Genomic DNA, 10,252 nt, shown 5'->3' with positions numbered 1-10,252 from the left:
AAAAGAAAACTGAACTAAATTAAACATTTGTTAAAGAGGCATCATTCCCCTCACAAGTCATTTTCATCGACATAGCTTGTTACCTAGGCATAGGATTAACTTTATTTTCAATATAAATATATACATTATATTATTATATATGCTATTTTTCATTAAATTATATATTTATGTAATATATACGTATAGTTTCTTTACAAATTAAATAAATATGTATTGTCATACATTTATACATAGGTTTTATTGTGGAAGTAGTTAAAGCTTTGACTTGAAAAATAGTAATATTAAACCATGAAAACCATTACAATGTGTTTAAAAGGGATTTTTTTCCTACTGTTAAACCAACATGTATAACTTTTAGTTTTATTAAAATTATGAAAAATATTTTATTGAAAATGTATTAAATGTGTTCAAAAATGTAATACATTTCTAGTAATTTAAAAAAAAAAATCATGAGAAGTCAATTTTTTAAATCAGAATTATTAAAAAACACATTAAAGTGATAAAAAAAATATAAAATGGTGAAAATGATTTACATTTGTTCCAAAGCGATCAAAAGTTTGGACACATCTTCTCATTCAGTGGTTGTTATTTATCTTAATTATTTTCTACATTGTAGATTAATACTGAAGACATCAAAAGTATGAAAAAGCACAAATGGAATTATGTTGTAAACAAAAAAAATCTAAACAAAGCAGAATGTGTTTTAGATTCTTTAAAGTAGCCCCCCTTTTGCTTCGATGACAGCTTTGCACACTCTTCGCGTTCTTTCAATCAGCTTCATGAGGTCGTCTCCTGAAATGGTTTTGAATTAACAGGTGTGTCTTGTCATGAGTCAAGATGTGGATTTAATTGCCTTCTTAATGTGTTTGAGATCCTCAGCTGTGTTGTGTAGAGGTAGGGTTAGTGCACAGTGGATAGCCTTACCTGACTGCTGTTGTAATTCGTAGTATGGTAAGAAACACTTAACTGAGCAAAGAACAACGACAGTCCATCGTTACTTTAAGAAAGGAAGGTCGCTCGATCACCATCCAACTTGCTCTCATGAGGACTGCCCCAGGAATGGACAGACCAAGGGTTACCTCTACTACAGAAAGATCAGCTCATTAGGGTTGTCAGCCTCAGAAACCGCAAATCAACAGCATCTCAGATTAGAGCCCACGTAAATTCTCCACACAGTTCAAGCAGCAGACAAATCTCAACATCAACTGAGACTGTATGAATCCTTCATGGTCGAGCTGCTGTAAAGAAGCCACTACTGAGGATGAACAACAAGAAGAACAGATGTTTTTGGGCCAAGAAACACAAGGAATGGGCATTTGACCAGTGGAAATCTGTACTTTGGTCTGATGAGTCCAAATTTGAGATTTTTGGTCCCAACTGCTGTGTCTTGGTGAGACACAGAGAAGGTTGGCGGATGTTTTCTGCATGTGTGGTTCCCACCGTGAAACCTGGAGGAGGAGGAGGTGTGATGGTGGGGGGGGGCTTTACTGGTCACACTGTTGGTGATTTACTCAAAGTTCAAGGCACGCTTAACCAACAAGGCCACCACAGCATCCCATCTGGTTTATGCTTACTGGGACCATCATTAGTTTTTCAACCTGACAATGACCCCAAACACACCTCCGGGCTGTGAAAGTGATGGAGTGCTGCATCAGATGACCTGGCCTCTACAATCACCTGACCTGAACCCAATGGAAATGGTTTGGGATGAGAGGACCTAATAAAGCTGATTGAGAGAAATCCAAGAGGGTGCAAAGCTGTCATCAGAGCAACATATTCTGGTTTGTTGAACACTTTTTTGTTTACAACATAATCCATATGTGGTTTTTCATCGTCTTGTTGTTTTCAGTATTAATCTACAATGTGGAAAAGGAAATAAATAAATAAATAAACACTGAATGAGGTGTGTCCAAACTTTTGACTTTACTGTATGTGTGTGTGTGTGTGTGTGTATGTTTATGTACAGACAGATATACTGTGACTCTTACAGAATCTTTCAGACTCACTTCACGGCCTCAGTGTGAGCTGCACACCGGAGGATCAGGACAGGTGAAGCAGCCAGTCAGCTGGTTAACTTTGCATTTCAATTAACACTGTTAGTTTATAAATCTAAAACTATAAAACCTGCAGAGCTGAAAATTTCCATAAAGATTTTTTTTTTTTTAGCTTTAGCCGGACTGCTAACGCTAACGGGCTCTGTGGAGTTAACAGTAACGACAGTTAGCACGTTAGCATCGTGCTCAGGCAGCTAATGAGCGCCAACAGGTGTGTCCAGGGACAGTGCAGGTGTGTCTACCCGTGTTCGAGAGCTTCTTTAGTTTTAAATTCAACAAAAACGCTCATACCACCGGAAAATATGAGATTTGGAAGCTAACTTTAGCCGCAAATTCAAAACGCGCTGCTATTGAACGCAGAGAACATGGCTGCGGATCCTGCTTTGAAAATCGGTGAAGCTCTTCATGTCGGTGCTCGTCGGCAAAATTAAAAGTTAACCGACTAAAGTTTGATACTGGTGAGTCTGTGTGGCCTTAAAGTCCACTTTTAACGGATTGTGTTGGGGCCAAAGTGACGCTCGGTGAAAGTTTTAAGTGTTGATGGGCGCAAACCGACGTTTGTGAAACGTTTTCAGAAGTCGTGTTTGGTGCCGATGTGTCTGTAGACATGAGGTCGTTGGAGCTGCAGCTGATTTAAACTCCTGTTTCTTCGCTGTGCTGAGAGAAACGTGTATCTGTGTGAAGTAAACCCGCAGGTAGACGAGGTTCGGCTCAGCCGTTGAAGTTTGGTGTCGCAGGAGACCGAGTGAGAAGCGGAGGATGGCTTCGTCAGTGCCGGGCTCCTTTCACCTCACAGGCACCTCCAGGATTTCTCTCAACGAGCGGTGAGACGCACAACTTCATTTCTCTCATTTCCCTTCTTAAATTCTTGTAAAAAAAAAAGTGTGGACAAACACTGATTTATGATTGGATCATTGAGGATCTGACTGTTGTGTATGTTTAAGTAAAATTAAAGCTTTAGCTCCAGAGTAGTCTCTAAAATGAATGACACTGAGGGTCTCAGGGCTGATAGTTATTAGTCTTGTCAAGTAGTAATTTGATCATTTTTGTTGGGTTGTAATCTTTAATACGTAAATTTCTCAGGTTAATATCAAACCATAAATACCACTGTAGAGTCTGAACTATTTAAACTTGTTTGGTTCATTCATAAGGTTCGTCAGAATGGATTTTGCTGGAAAGCACAGCTGCTGTTATAAATGTGCTGAATAAAAACAACTTGTGATGTTTCTGGGTTCTAAAACCTTCACATTTGTTGTTATAATATCATCACCTGATTCATCACCTCCTGAAATATTTAGTGTCCATCAGCTTCTCTCAGGTGCTGGTGGACCAGCTGACCCGGTCCAGAAAAAGGCCCTTTGACCCGGCGCTGAGGATAGTGTCTAGGTCACTGCCGCAAGTCCGGCTGGTGAACAGAGATCTGTCATCACTGCCTCACCCACAGGTGAGTGGCTGCAGACAGGTGAACAGGTCACCTGTCTGCCGCTGCAGGCTGAGTTCAGCTGTCGTTTTTCTGTCGGAGGCTGACGGGCCTCAGAGGGTGAGGCAGCACCTGAGGAGGAGGCGGAGCGTCTGGACTCGACTAGGCGGGCAGCCGATGATGCGCCGCCTTTCGGCCTTCACACCACAGGGCTTCTGGAGCTTCAGGAACAAGTACAAATGGAGGTCCAGGTTCTCCTTCCGCTACAGGAGTGAGTATCACAGAGCAGCACCACATCCTCAACCAATCAGAGCAAAGTAGTTTAACCAGGTAGGTCAGCGTGGTAACCAGGTAGGTCACTGTGGTAACCAGGTAGGTCAGCGTAGTAACCTAAGTTGCTCCAGATCAGGGTAACTTTTAAGAATCAGATGAGACAGATCAGATGATCAGTGAGTTTACAATGACATTACGAATACTGAAGATCAATAGATGTGCTAACTGATCAGTGTAGTCGCTGTGTTTTAACAGACAGACAGAGAGTTTGTGACTCTGAATACATCGTGATGTTACAGCTGAGCTTTACTTTAAACACTGATTCTGTGGAAATATCTCTGTTTCCAGGACAAATTACTTTTAATTTCACGTGTTTCTTAAACTGAAATCTACATTCACGCTGACTATCTGCAGCTGACTAGTTGTAATTCCAGTTTATCTACGGTTACATTTGGTCTCTTCATAATTCTATTTCCAGATTTCTTTAATTCACTTTAACAGATCTGTGTTGTCCTTTTTAGGTTCTTAAATGAAGTATGAACTGGGTGTAATCATGCAGTTGTAATGCTGCCTCAGAATGTGATTACCAACAAGCATAACCAAGGTTCTGACTTGGTGAAATGACGCTGCAGATTCCTGTAGTTAGAAGCTCTGACTAGTGGGAGGAGCTTGTTTTTCAAACATACTACGGTACTGTAACTGTAGCCAATGAGCAGCCAGAAGCCTCACCTGTCTTCTACCTGTGTGTGTTTGCCGCTGCAGGACGAAGAAACCTGAACAGTGGAGTCGCTCGGCGTCGCCTCCTGAGGACGACATTAGGTGAGTTTATCAGCACAGCTTCACCCTGAACCGACCTGCAGTTACAGAAACACACTGACTTTTTAAACTGTAAGTGAAGCTAGATATGGGATACCATGGTTATGTTGTACCTGCTCTGTAGTTCAGGCCCCGGCACTGAGCTGCACATGTTGTGGAGGCTGCTCTTGCTGCTGTAATAAGTCCTGCAGCCTGTGGAGGGCGCTCTCAGCTCACTGCTGCTCTCAATAAACTCATTCGAGATCAGCTGCTGGGAAAGTTTCAACAGATTCACTTTACCTTTGTCAGGACAAAGATTTAGATCCTGCAAAAGATCCTTGAAGTGGATCTAAAAGTTCTTTTATGGTATCATGGACTCATATTATAGTGAGTGTTTGAATAACTTTATTAGTTTTCTCCAGAAGGACAAAGACAGATGAGTGTGGAGCTGCAGAGGAGCAGGAAGAACGTACCAACCAGGCAGCAGCTGGATGCACAGCTGGACGACTACATGTCCATGTCCCGGAGAAGACTGGACCAGCAACTGGATGAGTACATGTCCATGGCAGGACAGACAACGCTGCTCTGGGAGGAAGATGGAGAGGACATAAACTTAGACTCTGAGGACACTGAGACACCGAGATTCTGAGGACTGAATGGACCGAGACTCTTCAACTCTGAGACTTTAGACAACAGAAACTGAGGACTGAAACACTGAAGACTGGTTGTGGACAGACAGGTTTGTCTGATGTTGGACAGTGTCCAGCTGTGGACACTGCAGCAGCTGCTTTTATTTTCTGACTGAAAGCAGCTTCATCATAGTTTAGTTTGTCTGACTGATCACTGGCTCTCAGATGAGCCCGGGTTGGCTGCTGCTCTCAGGTGGAGCAGTGTGACTTTAGTTATTGTCAGGTGAGCTGCAGCAGGGTTACAAGAACACATGTTGTTGTGTTCTCTTGTTTTGTGTTTCTTTGACCTGCCTATGTGCACTTCACTGACCTGTCTGTGTGTTGGAAATCCTGTAACTCGTTTGAAGACTTTAAATAAAACCCAACCAGTTACAGTTTAAACTGCAGAGACTCTTTTATTGGAACTTTAAACCAACAGCTGTTGGTTCAGTAACAAGTAGATGTCTGTGGTTCTTGTGTTTGTGTTTTCCTGCAGATAGTTAAGGCAGTGGGATACTGCAGATCAAAACAGATTAGTTCTGGAGATATTCAGGGTTTGAGCGATGATCAGGAAAATTTAAAGGAGGAACCACCTCCGAGACGACAGATGTGAACAGAAAGAGAGAGAACTCAGAAATATCTTCTGTCAGTTGAAATGTCAGAAACATGACTAAAAATTCTTAATTTTATAAAAATGTTTAACAAAAAAGACAAAAAATGGAATCATGTCAGCAAGCGTCGTCAACACTGTAAAAAAATTGAGGCTCCACATGCTACGGATATTATAGATGTATATGATAATAATTGATCAGATTTCTATAGCACTTTTCTAGACACTCAAAGACAAAGGTTATGGAGACGCTCAGATTGTTTTGATTCATCTGTTCCCACTGATCGATGGTTCAGATTTGTTCTTGTTTTCAGGGTTAGATCTGGAGGCTTTGAGGATTCACATGTGATTTTATGATGAAATGAAATGAATGAAAAATACTTTATTCATCCCAGAAGGGAAATTCAATAATTTGAATTTAGATATAATTTTTTTATTTTTTTATTTTTTTATTTTTAATTTAATATAGATTTGATCATAAATGCAGCAGCACAGATCACACATCTGATACTTTCATGTGAATCATGTGAATTTGGAAACAATCAGAAACATCTAAAAAAAGAAGTTGTGACTTTTGTTGCTGTTGGCACTAAATGGTCATTTTGTCTGTCTGCTTGTGTGTCTATATATGTGTGTGTGGTTCCCTGACATTCCGCACATACTGAACATTCTCCTGCGACTGTACATCATTACACACAGTAACATGATGTAACGGCACAGCTGCACCAGTTGACCCAACACACACTGAACTGGTCTGAGCTGTGCACAACAAAGTGTGTGTAGAGAGCAGAGAACCAATCAGAGCTGATCAATGATTCTGATTAGTAGATCTCCAGATATGAATCAGTTCCTGAGTAGAACCTGCTCAGATGCTCCCCGGTGTTCTTTGACTGGGTTCCTGCAGCAGAACCAGTGTGTTCTACTTTGTAGTTCAGGTTCAGCCTGAAACCAGCAGCAGCAGGTTCTGCAGCGTCACGTTGTGAGCGTCCTCAGTTCTATATTCAGACGCAGGTTTCAGCTGCAGCTTCCTAGAAGCTTCAGACAGAAATAGATCAGCAGGCGTTTGCTGTGTTTGGATCTTTGGTCTGTTGGTTCTGCAGTAACTGTTTGGTTCTGTCCACTGTTCACCTTCTGCAGCCTTTAAACTCCACACTGTTCTACCTGTTCTGTGATGGAACCCACAAACTCTACTCTGAACTCTAATCAAAGGTTCAGTTTTTACTGGAACTCTGAGAACATGTGATGGAACATCAACGCATGAAGAGGAATTTATAAAACCAAAGTGAACCTCAGACGACCAGAACGACGATCGAACTGCAGCTTTAAGATTTAAAACTGAATTGTTTCAAACTGTCACTTACATTTGAAATCAATTCACTGTTCAGTCCTGTTCTCCATTCATTTTCATTCATTCACATATTGTTGTCATTTTGTGTATTTTTCTTATTTTTGAACAATTTCTGAACGATTCTAGTTCATTTTAGTTACTGGCAACGTTTCCTCATTATTTTTTGTCACTGTTAATTTGTTTTCTCATGAGGCCTGAGGACAGACTGATATCAGACGGTAGAAATAATCTGAGGCCACGTGTTGCTCTGCAGACTCAACAACAACATCAAATGTGAAGGAGAGGGAGGAGGACGATCCTCCAAAATAGAAACTGACCGCATCGTCCTCTATCATGAAACAGATGAAGTCAGAGCTGCAGGTTGACTCTGCACAAACTCACATTCAACTGCAGCTGCTTCACTGGATCTTATGTGAGTGAAGACTTCATAAACACTAAGAAACATGTCTGAACGACAGCAGTCTTCACTTCAGTGCAATAATACAAAGAAAGCAAAGAGAGCTTCCTGCAGTGTTGAACGTCCTTTAGAACAGTTACACTCAGGACCTCGAAGACAAAAATGTCTGATTCACAAAACTGTCAAAATTATTCTGAATTAATATGATTAGTGGACTCAGAGATTTTTAACTAACTTATAACGAACAAACATTCATTCATTTTCACGATTTTAACTCTATAAATTACTTTAAAAGACAAAAAACAAAAACAACATTTTTTTTGTGTATTAAGTGGTTTGTGTAGTTTTTTGATGACCACAGTCTGGCAGTTGGTGATCAGCAGGAACACTGATTCTGATGCATCATTATTTTTGTGCAGTGTCAGATTTTAAAACAACTCACACTTAGGCCCTCAAAGGCTAAAATGTATGCATCAAAAACAGCCCTAAAAATGTTCTATATTTATATTAGATTTCCCATTTAGCGAGTATGTTTTTAAACCAACATTCATGTTTAGGATTTTAACCCTTTAAATGCAAGTTTGCTTACATGGCACCACTTTTCTTTTTTTAAGTTTTACACGTATTTGCTGAAGTTTTCAAAAAGTTTTTACTTTTTGAACCTAACAGTATTTCATCACCTGCCATTTTCTATGGATTGTATTTCTTTACTCCGTGGTTCCTCAGTGCTCTAGTGTTGGATGAGTTTTACTAAATAAGGAACCACAGACCCATTTAAACCTTAAAAACAGACATTAACACTTTATAATCAGCCCTGAAAGGATTTTGAGGAGGGCTGCTGGGATACCAGGACACACTTTACAGTTTCAGTTTGCAGAATTTCTGTTTTGTCGTAGTTTCACAGTTGAGCATTTTGCAACGTCCTTTTGTTGCGGATGTGTTTCTGCATCGCTGCAGGATATTTTCTGTTCTGTCGACCTGCAGATTTTAAGTTGATTCAGTTTTCAGTTCCTCTGCTGAACTAGAACTGTGAGTTAGCTCAACTGAAGGAAAACAAACTTATAATATTAGGTTGAATCAGTTTGTCAGAGTGCTTACAGACAGATTTGCTTTTTCTTTTTATCATTTTCTTACTTTAAAGAGTCTCTTCTTCATTTAACTTTCAGTCTTTATGAATTTGATCTGTTTCAATTACACTGAGATAAACTGGTCAGAAATATTTACATTACAGTACAATCTTGAAGTATTTTGTTTCTTGGACTCTTACGTCGAAAAATGTGTCACAGATTTATGTTTCCAACAGACAAAGAGTAGAAACTGCTCGTGTCTGAAAATGATTTAAACATTTGAACTGTGAGGTTTTTGTGCTCCTAAACAATAAAACAGAATAATTTGATAATAAATAATTTTCAGCAGCAGAGTTTCTCTTTGAACAGCCAGAGTTTAAAAAAAAAAATAAAAAAGATCCTCCTCAGCTCAACAAAGAACTGAGAAGAATATATGATAATATAATAAAGTAAATGAAATAATAAAATAAGAAAAAAAATAATTTGATTAGAACCACCAGCTTGAACATAAACTTAGTGTTTATATATAATCATTATTATCTTTGTTCAATGAAGGTTTATCAGTCATAGACCACAGTGTGTATTATGGGATGTTGCTACAGCTTTGAAGGTTGACAATCCAGGTTTTACTGCTGCTATGAGGACATGAATCTGTTTATACAGTCACATTGTGGGTAACGTGAGTCATTAAAGGTGAAGATAAGTCAGTAAAACAGAAAGATGTCCTCTGAAGTCCTACAAACAACATTGTGTATGCGTGTGTGTGTGTGTGTGTGCGTGTGTGTGTGTGTGTGTCAGCTAACAGTCATATCTGTCTTTTCATAGCTGTCATAAAATTTTGGGATCAGTGTAATAAAGTTCTGCTGCACATCAGCTGCAAGAGTTAAATAACAATAAATAGCATCCGATACAGAGAAACTCCACAAAGAGAACAAAATTAAAGTGTTTGTGGAGCCAATTATTCATCGACATCCGTGCTGATTCAGCAAACATGAAGTGAGACTCACTAAAGTTAGTTAGATGGCAGCAGGTTTAAATGCTGAGCTGTGTTAGCTGTAATTACCACATTAAAAGAAGATAAACACCAGCTGCTGGCCAGCTGCTGAAAAACCTCAAAGAAAAAGAAGAAGAAGAAAGCAAACTTAGCCCGTCTACAGAGAAACATGCAGCGCTCTTCAGTAGGTCGAGTTGTGATGGCTCTTTAATGTCAGCTAGAGTCAGCCATGTTTGATGATGTAAGAAACAGCTGATCAGTCATGTGACTTCTGTGTTCAGAAAAGCTGTTTCCATTTAGGTAAAGGTCATTAAAGAGAGCAGAGAAACACTTTTAGTGAAACTGAGGAACCCTTTAGATCTTCAGTCAAAGCAGCTGGACTTGGTTTTTAGGTTCTTGAAGATGTTCCACCTTCATCCAACGGACTCCTTCAGTTATAAGTGACTGACCGACTCCCAGGTTATTTATTCTCATCGACAAATCACATGAGTCACAGCTCACTAAAGAAGCCACAGGCCTCGCTGTGAATAGAGCCATAGTTCTAAAACGGCCTGGTGAGGAACCTCAGGACGGCCTTATAAGAACGTGATAAGTGGTGACGTTCTGCTGTGGAAACAAGACTATGG

The sequence above is a fragment of the Stegastes partitus genome, unplaced genomic scaffold (genome assembly GCF_000690725.1).
Source record: "Stegastes partitus isolate 25-593 unplaced genomic scaffold, Stegastes_partitus-1.0.2 Scaffold2260, whole genome shotgun sequence".
NCBI lineage: Eukaryota > Metazoa > Chordata > Actinopteri > Pomacentridae > Stegastes > Stegastes partitus.
This window is presented reverse-complemented; position numbering follows the sequence as displayed.